Source organism: Thalassophryne amazonica, chromosome 17 (genome assembly GCF_902500255.1).
Source record: "Thalassophryne amazonica chromosome 17, fThaAma1.1, whole genome shotgun sequence".
NCBI classification, from domain to species: domain Eukaryota; kingdom Metazoa; phylum Chordata; class Actinopteri; order Batrachoidiformes; family Batrachoididae; genus Thalassophryne; species Thalassophryne amazonica.
This window is the reverse complement of record NC_047119.1, coordinates 29,885,830-29,897,940: the sequence shown is the minus strand read 5'-3', so window position 1 is coordinate 29,897,940 and position 12,111 is coordinate 29,885,830. Positions and strand designations below refer to the sequence as shown.

The window sequence follows — 12,111 nt, the reverse complement described above, 5'->3', positions numbered from 1 at the left end:
CATAATTCATCATAACAGCCTTGGTTGGGAGTGGAAAGCCTTGGAATGACCCAAATCTGCCCTTGCACGTGGAAGGTGCCAAGGTAACAGAACCACTCTGCATGCAGTAAAGTTTGCCTGATGCCAAAGTAGCAAGAGAGAGTAAACAAAACCTTATCTTATCCTTAGCCCAGCATGCACACAGAGACCCGCTGTCAAGTAGTGACAGATTTGGAAAACCCTGACTTTGGAAAGATAAAATGACATAGCTAAAGTTTTTACAGAAAACAGATTTCTTTAAAGAGGGTCACATCAACCGCCTATTTTGTTTTTTGTTTTTTTTTACCAAGCTATAAGTCACTAGTTGTGTGAAAAAGAGATGTTAAAGGACAAGTTCACTTTTCTACAAGCTCAGTCATATTATGGCCTTGCCTTACAATATAAAGCGCCTTGGGGCAACTGTTTGTTGTGATTTGGCGCTATATAAAAATTTGATTGATTGATTGATTGATTGATTGATATTAAAACATTGTTAGTGATCAAAACTCCCAAGGTTGTTCTCACCTTTAGCAATTATTTTACATGAACAAAATCCCATTTTTCACAAAGGACATGGCTATACCTACAATACATTTGTTATGCAGTGGTGCTACGACAGAACCTCCATTGTTGAAAAATGAAGTCAATGTGGAACTGCCAAAACCTGTAGTTCCTTGAACAGCCACTTGCGGCTCGCTACAAAAGCTAGTCAATACTCATAGGAACCCATGTTAAAATCTCCAAAGCAGAAATCAACATGTCGACAGCCTGGTACAAAAATGATTTTGGTGTAAATAGTTAGTTAGTATGGGGGTGAATTTTATATACAGTAAAACTTACACTCACCGAACAAAAGCAAAAGTACCAGTGCTTTTGTACATAATAAACACCGTATTTGCCGGATTTTGTATCATGGATTTTCGCAATGTATCCCATTAAAAACCTCTCGCATGTACCAGACAGAGTAGTCTGGGGGTGCCCAATCGCAACAGAGGTATGAAATGAAGTTCAGCACTGACACTGACCAATTCGAGGAAAGTGGGACTGTATTTCCTTGATTAAATGCCCGGACGTTTATTTTTTTCAAACCGTGCTCAGACCTGGCGCCTAAATGAGGCAGGCCTTTTAACAAAATGCTACTTGCTGCACTGTAATATGGTGTTATGTTTCACACATATCTCTGGGTGTGAAGAACCAAAGACAACCACTTTAGATCAGAGCCCTTTGTGTGGATGTGATCCCTCTCCGTAGGCTGACCCGCAGCTGCTGAATGACAGAGACTGCAAGCGCTGTGATTAGTGACTTTTAAGTTTTCACTCCTTCCTCTCCTATCATATTTCAACTGTTTTTGCAGTGCACCCACTGATTACATTTCGATCATGGATCAAATACGTTCATGGATTGGGATGTGGGATGGGGATATGGGGAGGTGATGGTCTAGTGGTTAAGCATTGGGTTTGAGACCAGAGGATCCTTGGTTCAAATCCCAGCCTGACCGGAAAATCACTAAGGGCCCTTGGGCAATGTCCTTAATCCCCTAGTTGCTCCCGGTGTGTAGTGAGTATCTTGTATGGCAGCACCCTCACATCGGGGTGAATGTGAGGCATTATTGTGAGGCACTTTGAGCGTCTGATAAAGATGGAAAAGCGCTATATAAATGCAGTCCATTTATGGATCAAAAAAGCCTGCAAATATGACCAACTTTACAACATGGAGTTGGAAAAAGACACTCACATGACCCGCAATTCATGGAGGGAAACTGTACGTACTATACCATTGGTTTGGAGGTTGATGATTGTATAAAGAAGTTGAGCTCACTGTTCCTGCTGCAAAAAACATGAAGAGTCATCTGCACGTCAACATCATTGCATGGCCACAGAGTTATGGAGCTGGAGACGCACAAATCAAGCTTCAGGATTTTAATGTACCACTCCGCAACTGACTTATAAAAAGAGTGACTCAACCAAATGCCGTCTTTTTTACCCGGCCATTAAATAATACAAGTCCTGATTCAAGGTCAGGTGTTTAATCAAGGAAATACGTAAACCTAATTGGTGCTGGGGATTCCCCGCAGCTCATCTGGGGCCTCCTGCCTGTAACTAAACCATTACATACATATAATGGATTTTGTCCATTTTATACATATAACAGATTTTGTCCATTTTATACATATAGAGCATTTTGTCCGTACATATAGCAGGTTTTGATTACAACAGACAAAATTCGCTGGTCCACCTGAATCCATTATGCAAGTTTTGTACAGTACAACATCTATTTAAGAAATTTTAAGCCATAAACCTATGAATAATTAGGGTTGTGATCATTGAAGGATTGCTAGTTTGCTGGAACCAGGGCTTCGCTAGGAGTGGCTGTGACCACTAGCAGAGGCCACTCGCTGCTGTGGATTTTCTGAGCTTGTTATTACAAACATCTGTTATAATACGGTGTACTGTGCAGTTAATTGTACAAACAGATTATCTAAGAAATCAGTGCTCAAGTATTTCCCTTGCTTATTTGTTTTTTCATTTGTATAGCTCTGCTAGCATTAATTAGTGGGTATCCATACCTTGGTAACATTATCTTCTGTGACAGCATCACAGGCAATAGTTCTTAAAACCTCCACCCAAGCCGCCCATTAAAAGAACCACCTTCCAGTCCACAAAAACAACAACAATAAAAAAAATGGTAATAAATCAACCAAATTTTTGGAGAAATAGCCTCTTAGCCTTAGCTAGCTTGGTAATGTAAACTTAGGTGGGTATATTCAGGCTTGCCCATAATTCACATTTTTATACATTAAAATTTTATCCATTTTTATCCTCCAAACTCTGGAGTTGCTGGAATTGCCAACATGGTAACATCTATTGCCGCCCCAAGTGAGCTTCAAAACCGCTCTTCAGAAAACCTGTTTGTGATGTCACAGATGGTTTGACCATATGTACAGTCAATGGACAGAACACAGTAGCATTAACATTATATGAACAATGGATGGCAGGACTACTAACCCATTACTGGAAAATGGGTGATTAGCCATATCATGTCTGTGTTTTGACTTTCTGCAGCCACGACTCATGAGATCTTGCGGGATTTCCATCATGTCACATGGGATTTCCAACAAAATTCAAAATGGCAACACAAGTTCCATTAAAAGAACAAATACTTTACACAATTTAATTTTTTTAATGAAACCTCTCATTAAGTGGTCATGCTGCAATACACTGTTCAATAACCGCACAGTGCTATTTGGTTCTCTTGTAGCCGCTCAGCATGTCAGGGTGCCACTATGCATAAATGATTCTCATAACTGCAGCTAAGTCTTTCCAAAAATTGCTGAAAAGGAAATATGTGGCACTCAGTCTGCAGTAGCGCTATAAATTAAACCAAACCATTTTTCAAACCTTAAAATTACATAGTGTAATTATTAACATATTCTTGTATCTCAAGTTTACTTACACTATATATTGTTAGCAATAGTTTTAAATTTCTATCAGGACTATTTTACCCAATAGTAGCACTTGTATACTGTAAACTTGCACTGAAGTTACAATGTCCACCGTTGTTCACTGTGCCTTGGTTATCTCACCAGATAAGTTTGCATTTTATGTTGTGCCCATGTTATTGGTATTGCCTGATTTTGGGTTCATTCCGTTCTTTACAATATTGCGTGTTCAATATGTTACAAAGTACAAAACAAAATAAAATACAACGCAATATCCATGTGCAACATTGCTGGTAAACAAACTGGGCTATCTTCTAAAACTGCTGCAAATTTAATTAAAGATAACTTGGAAAAGATTAAAAAAATTGCAAGGTTCAAAGAAAAGTTGTAATTGTCATTTTTGTCTTGAACGCACTTTAGTAAACAAAATAATTTAAAATATTCCAGGCTTTTGATACCCCCACCACCACCTTCCCAACGCCCAATTATCTTGTCTTCGCATTTTTGGCCGATATTGTTGCATCAAATGCAACGTGGCAGTTTTTATTCATTATTCTGAAGTAATGACTGAGAACCATTATGTAGACAAAACACTTGAATAACAGTGGCCGCCCTGCCCCCTCCGCACCGACCTCAGAGGCCCAGTCCTTAACCTCCCACCCTTAACCCTGGTCTCACTACCCCTCATCCTGTTAGCATAGAAAGACCAATTAGACAAATTTCAAAAGATGACAGACTGCCTGTTATTGCACATGACATCTCTCAGCAGATAAGACAATGATTAAAATGGGTGCACGCAGGAGGAACCGCTAAGCAGCCACGCCACTGACATTATATCTATACAACAGGCGCATATCCATTTTCCAACTTAAGTTGCATCAGTAAACTGACACACAACATAAATCACACTGCAAGTAACCCCAAATGTAAAGCCACACGGACAAGACACAGCAGGAAAAGGCTCGACCTTAATCAGTCCTTGCACTGGACTGCTAATAGCATCCAAGAAAAGGTCATTCTCATGTAAAGCAGTTTCCGTAAATCAGTAATTCGGTAGTCCTTGAGATTGAGCGAGCCTGGGGAAACTTCACAATAAATCAGAGCTCAGCTTTGCTCCAGAGAAAGCAAAGGAAAGCAGGCAGCCAAATGACAAATCCCTTCTCTTCAGCGACTTGGATTTACTGCCAGGGTGTGAGGTGAGATCAGAGGGAAACCCCATGGGATACCTGCACATTGACTGCTCATAATACTACCTAATTTACAAGCTTCTCAAACAGGCTCAGGCCCAGGCAAACAGCAATAGGATCTTTTTTTTAATGTGTAACTGGAAGCAGTTGATGCAAACATGCCACACCTTTCAATCTTCCTGATTACTTTAGAATACAGTTTAATTCAGATATTGCAGTTGCACTACAAATCAACTGTTTCCCTGCACAAGGTTTGACAAATTTTCAGCAGAGCTAGGAAATTGTGATTTTTTATTTTTTTTTGTTGAGAGAAGTTATTCTCAGACAAATATGTCATATTTAGTCACTCAAGACCATTTTCTCAAGATTAAAAGCAGATTAGAAAAGGACCTATAGTTTGCCAATACCCCCAGGTCAAAATTATGTTTATTACGGACAGTGTTTCCCAATCCTGGCTCTAGGGGTCCAACTACTGTGCATATTCCATTTCTACCTGCTTTACCTGCACACGATCAGCCAAATCAGGTGCGTTCCATTGTCCAGCTAGCTGTTGACTGGCTGAACACACTTGACTGAGCTGATCAGATCTGAGAATATCAGGAACAAATAGGAAAGGTGCAGTACTTTGGGTCTCATGGACCAGGATTGGGAAACACTAGGAGATGTCAGTTTGTAAACCAAGCAGGAACAACTCTATTCATGAGTTATAGGTTAACTATATTCAAAACATGAACAGTGAAGATGAAAATGGATCTTTAACAAGTCAGTCTGGCCATGGATTAAGAAAACAAGTAGTACATTTAGCACCCAAAACGGGTCAGGTGTGGGAGTAGGCATTATGCCGTGTTTCACCACATCCAACACACTACAGAACTGCCTGGGTCCTGACTGAGAAGACCATCAGTCTGTTCTCACATCCTGAAAGTAGTCATCTATCTGCTGCAGCCGGGTGACAGGTGGAGGTGATACGTGGACATCCCCTTGGACTTATGCATTTACTGGGGGTCCTCAGTACTGAGACACCTGTGTACTGGGTCATGGCCACAGTGTCATAACTGACATTCCCTCACAATGCGGGTTGATAATCTATCCTCAGTACCGACATACATCTTTGATCAAAGAAGATGTGATAAGAATATGAGTCAAAAGCAGACCTATGAATACTTTTAAATGATACATTTTTTTTATAATGTCACCATTGGTTTCCATGTTGTTTGTAATTTTAGAAACAGCTCTCTTGCCTGAACCTTTATTTTGTTTTAGTTGGGTTTGCATTCGAAGAGTTCAGAAGCAAAACCCAGTTGTCCTTTTTTCAAATGGAGAAAAATGCAGTTGAAAATGGAGATTTAAAGGAAACCCTATGCAGAAATACACAGACTTTCATCAATAACATGAAAACAGTTTGTTCAAATTCTTTCATATTTTGCACACTGATGGTCCCCTTGACAGCCAAGTACATTTAGGCATCAACTAAAAATTTATGGTTTTGGAGATACTGGGTTTTGCATCTGAACTCTTTGATTTAAACATTTTCTGAATGTGTTTTGTGTTCTAGTAAATGCTTATTGGATCAAATGAAGCCATATCAAATATGCTTTTTGCAGTTGGGGGTATTTTATTTTAATGATGTTCAAACTGAATTTCAACATTGGAATTTTAAAAAAGCAAACTTTTCAGACTGGAGAGTCTGGTTTGACAATGAAGAAGACCAATAATGAATGGATATAAAACCAGCGTACTTTTTCATTACAAGGAGATACAGCAGCAGATTTTTTTTATTAAGATGTGCTACAGCAAAGGCCACAATGATTGTATCATGATGCAAATACACAGATAGGAAATTATGAGAGATAAGAAACAGGATAGATGCCTCCTCCTGATTGTGAGATACCTCAAAATGAAAAGAACACAGCTCCGGGGCTTCACATATCTTCCTCTGTTATTGTAGAAAGAGCAAAGAAGAGGACAATAAAACAATAAGTTGCAGAGCTTTTCTTTCTGCCTCCAGTAGAAAGCAGTGACGTCCCATAATTCTGGGAAATAAAGGCTCTGGCACAAGCAGGAAAGTGTGGTGGGTAGAATTTCACACCTGGCCAATAATCTATAGAGCTCTCCTCTGAGGATAACCTTCAACCTCGGCTGCCACCGGTGCAGTGAGGTGCGATGATCCCACCTCCGGCTTCTAGACAATAGAGGTTTCAGAGGCAGCTCTGAATGACCGATAATATACTTCAAAGCACCTCGTGTTTCCACTCAGGTCCTGATATATAAAGCGCCTTTCAAAGCACACAAAGCCAACTCACTAATGCAGACTCGTTAGAAATTGTATTATCTCACAGCAGAACAGAGGAAACTAGACAGGGTCATACCTCCACCATTACTAACACAGCCTAAACAAAGTCCAACATTCTGATGGTTTGTTGGCCAGTTGGATATCTATAGATCTGTGTGACATCATAGGGCGGGTTTGTGAAAAAACACAAAGTTAAAGAGATAAAAGGAAGTATGTTGAGGCAGATACAGACTTCTTCTGGAACATTATCTGACAGTATACAACATGCAAAATTTTGCCAAGATACATTCAGAACTTTTGTGAACTTCTGCAGCTATGCAGATGATATGCAAGTGTATATTTCAGCTGAGTCTACAGATACAGTTAGTTTGAGCTATCTTAAAGGAGAACTCCAGGTGTTTTCAACCGGGGCCTTGTTTTAGATGTCTTTGGGTTTAACTTGTCACTCAAGACAAAAACTGTTTTAATCGGTCCACTGTGTAGTTTGAACTGTCATGTTCTACATAGCTGTTTGGCAGTATTCCAGTTCAAATAAATATGGAAACTCTTCTGTTAATTTAAAATGTTTTTTAATGGCTTTACTGGTAAACACTAAGAAAGAAACAGTTATCAACAACTGACTTGTATGAAGAGCTGCTGTGCCATGGGCAGGATAGCAAAGGCAAGTAGCCACCTGTATAATCAGTCATTTTAAACATTTTCATGACATTTACTCAAGTATATGCACGTGTACCTCCATGGGGATATACTCCATGCTTTCTGACATGTTTAATGACATTTTAGCCAATACAGTGGCCGCAAAATGTGTTTTACTGTGAATTAGCTTACTTCGTCCCGTAGGTTTACAGTGTGTAACTGTTTCGCCTGTGATGGTTTTAACATTTAAACTACACTCAACAAAAATATAAACACAACACTTTTGGTTTTGCTCCCATTTTGTATGAGATGAACTCAAAGATCTAAAACTTTTTCCACATACACAATATCACCATTTCCCTCAAATATTGTTCACAAACCAGTCTAAATCTGTGATAGTGAGCACTTCTCCTTTGCTGAGATAATCCATCCCACCTCACAGGTGTGGCATATCAAGATGCTGATTAGACACCATGATTAGTGCAAAGGTGTGCCTTAGACTGTCCACAATAAAAGGCCACTCTGAAAGGTGCAGTTTTATCACACAGCACAATGCCACAGATGTCACAAGATTTGAGGGAGCGTGCAATTGGCATGGTGACAGCAGGAATGTCAACCAGAGCTGTTGCTCGTGTATTGAATGTTCATTTCTCTACCATAAGCCGTCTCCAAAGGCGTTTCAGAGAATTTGGCAGTACATCCAACCATCCTCACAACCGCAGACCACGTGTAACCACACCAGCCCAGGACCTCCACATCCAGCATGTTCACCTCCAAGATCGTCTGAGACCAGCCACTCGGACAGCTGCTGAAACATTCGGTTTGCATAACCATCTGCACAAACTGTCAGAAACCGTCTCTGGAAAGCTCATCTGCATGCTCGTCGTCCTCATCGGGGTCTCGACCTGACTCCAGTTCCTCGTCGTAACCGACTTGAGTGGGCAAATGCTCACATTCGCTGGCGTTTGGCACGTTGGAGAGGTGTTCTCTTCACGGATGAATCCCGGTTCACACTGTTCAGGGCAGATGGCAGACAGCGTGTGTGGCGTCGTGTGAGTGAGCAGTTTTCTGATGTCAATGTTGTGGATCAAGTGGCCCATGGTGGCGGTGGGGTTATGGTATGGGCAGGCGTCTGTTACGGATGAAGAACACAGGTGCATTTTATTGATGGCATTTTGAATGCACAGAGATACAGTGACGAGATCCTGAGGCCCATTGTTGTGCCATACATCCAAGAACATCACCTCATGTTGCAGCAGGATAATGCACGGCCCCATGTTGCAAGGATCTGTACACAATTCTTGGAAGGTGAAAATGTCCCAGTTCTTGCATGGCCGGCATACTCACCAGACATGTCACCCATTGAGCATGTTTGGGATGCTCTGGACCGGCATATACGACAGCGTGTACCAGTTCCTGCCAATATCCAGCAACTTCGCACAGCCATTGAAGAGGAGTGGACCAACATTCCACAGGCCACAATTGACAACCTGATCAACTCTATGCGAAGGAGATGTGTTGCACTGCATGAGGCAAATGGTGGTCACACCAGATACTGACTGGTATCCCCCCCCCAATAAAACAAAACTGCACCTTTCAGAGTGGCCTTTTATTGTGGGCAGTCTAAGGCACACGTGTGCACTAATCATGGTGTCTAATCAGCATCTTGATATGGGACACCTGTGAGATGGGATGGATTATCTCAGCAAAGGAGAAGTGCTCACTATCACAGATTTAGACTGGTTTGTGAACATTATTTGAGGGAAATGGTGATATTGCGTATGTGGAAAAAGTTTTAGATCTTTGAGTTTATCTCATACAAAATGGGAACAAAACCAAAAGTGTTGCGTTTATATTTTTGTTGAGTGTAAATACAGGAAAATTTTAAATACTTTTTGAACACAAGAACATGTAAAAATAGGCCCCAAGTTGGGGGGAGGGGAACCCAGAGTTCTCCTTTAACCCTATCTAGACTGGGGGGGGGGGGGCTAAAAGTGCCACGTTTCACGTCGTATAATTTCTTAACAACTTATGCTAGGACTACGAAAACTTGGTGACTTTTCCTAAAAGTTGGCTACCATTTGGTACCAAAATCTTAAGTCCATCATCTTCCATGGCAACAGTTTTCTGACAGGTATGTCTGCGCCAAAATCACCGATCTAAGTTTCATCAATGTACTTTCCATATTTTCTACTTAACATATACTTATCCCTTTATATTAACATAACTTTGTATAAGGTTATCCTATAATGACCGTTTTAGTCAATAAAATAGAATATGTGATGTCATTATGACATCATATCCAATATATTTGTAGTGATTAAGGTGTTTGAAAATCACCAGGTTGCAATATATCATGACATTAAGGACTTACAGTTTACTGTCATGTTATGAGAAACTGAAGCCACTTTGCCATATCTATGATGCCATTTTGATGTTTTTTGTAGTCGCCATTTGCAGCAGAAATCGTTGTGAACATTTAAGTGCTCAAAGGCACATAATCAGTAAAACTGAGATCCATAACCTAAATTTGTAGGAAAATATTTGTAGGAAAATACATTATGACATTTTGGGCAATACAATCAGATTATAACATCATAATGATGTCATATTACATTATAATGATACTAAAATAATGCTAATGATTAGGTTTCATGTGTAGATCATGTCCTGCAAATTTGGTGGTCAAACGCTACACCGTTCACCAGTTATTGGGGGGGGGGGGGGGGGGGGGAATCCAGGAATCCCAAAAAAGCCCAGTCTAGATAGGGTTAAGTCATGTTCATGATGAACAACTTTCTCTAACTAAATTATGAAAAAAAAAAAAAATTTAGCAACCAGGTTTAAAGTTTTAAATGGATTTACTAATCAGCAAAATCAGAAAGTATCAACACGGGTGTAATTTTGGATTCTGACCATTTTTTGAGCTATCCTACTAACCAATCACAGAATCTGGTGGTCACGTTACATCCTTGTATATAAATTGTTTAGTAAGCAAATGTTACCACAACGCGTCTGTAAGTCCCAAACTGTGAACAATGCAGTCCGATTATACAAACTATTAACTAGCGTTGTATTGTATTGGTTCAAGTTTGTATAACCCTGTTTGCACAACCCGATTTCACACCAAGTTCGTGATGACATCACAAAAAAGTGATGTAATCTCTTAGTTAGTGATACCATCACAAAATGTGTTATATTTTAGTGACCGTATCACTAAAATGTAACACATTTCGTGACGTATCATGAAATTATTTTGTGGTGGTATCACGAAATTTAGAAGGGACACAGATGAGGGTGGGGTTATGGTTAGGATTAGGATGAGGGTTAAAAATAGTGACTGAAACTTGACCGAAGGTATCATGAAAAAACAAATCTGTGAGACTGGGTTGGATTGTATTATCAGCCAATAACTGGCTCAGCAACAGATTTACCAGTGCTGGAAGAATAGCCTTGCATAAATATTTTGGCAACAGGCAGTGCTGGAAGAATAGTCAATAGGGTAAAGGTCAAACCTGCAACACATGCACAAAGAGAAGTGCTAGAAGACAAGCCAATATGAGATATATCCAATTCTGTACCCATATCAACAGCCTACTTATAAAACTGCGCCTATATTCCGCTGCTCACTAACTGCTCTAAGTGATAAACGTGAAATAAGCAGTTGGTAGTTCCTGATTCAGGTCTATATTAATTCACATTAGCATCTTAGATGCGTTGTCAGGGCGACGGGCTCCCCATCCGTCCGCGCGCACTAATCCTGACATTACGCACGGAATCATCTTTACCTCAAATCCTTATTGTCATCGTGCACTTTACGCATCCACCTTAAAAAGCTACAACCTGCAGCGGAGCGCGTTTCCCCCTAACTCCACAGTGTGAATAAGAACATAATGCGTGCCTTACAGAGTTTTGTCTGATCATAAGGCTGGTTTGTCTTTGGTTCGCCGCGGCTGATTGGCTGCTCTCCTGGTCGGAAGGCGTATTTCCTCCGCAAAACCGATCCGGATCTCGCCAGTGATTTCGCGATGCGCACGGGAAACCTCCGGATAAACATCCATTGATGGTCTCCGTTAAGCGCTCCTCCGCCACATATCCGACTGCTGGTGTGGGAGATAATTTCAGCGATTAGGTTTGGTGCGCAGCCGCTTGGATTTTCATGTCGGCAGCCGACCGAGCTCCGTGCCAAAGAGAGTGATGTCGGAATGGAAATGAGCGCTCCAGTCGGCGCTGTTGAAACCGGCTCCTGGCCAATCAATCATGGGCCTATTTGAATATTCCCACGGCCCAGCCAATCGCCTGGAAGAGACGGCTCCCGTCGCCGTGTTGGCCATCCCGTCAAAGTCCCCGAAACATTTAAAGGAGAAGAGGCCAGACACCAGCAATAAAAACGCAATCGGATTTGAAAGACTTTAATATATCTCCATCTCTAATATATAACCCTCCATCTTTAAAGTGGTGTCACACCACATACGGTCATCCACCAAATCCAGCAGTTTAAGATGCCACCTGTTTTAGAGTTATTACCAAAAGTGGTG

The 12,111-nt window shown here is 40.8% G+C and overlaps 1 protein-coding gene across 2 annotated transcripts in view; it reads right to left on the bottom strand.

Annotated features, from left to right (window-relative positions):
• Positions 1-12,039, bottom strand: part of LOC117529575 (protein FAM222A) — a 54,395-nt gene extending 42,356 nt beyond the window's left edge. Inside the window, exon 1 of one of the 2 annotated variants that reach the window (XM_034192403.1) lies at positions 11,480-12,039. The gene's annotated coding sequence lies outside the window, so the exon portion shown is untranslated. The remainder of the gene's footprint in view (positions 1-11,479) is intronic. The other variant, XM_034192401.1, reaches the window with a different exon arrangement.
• Between the last annotated feature and the right edge of the window lie 72 nt (positions 12,040-12,111).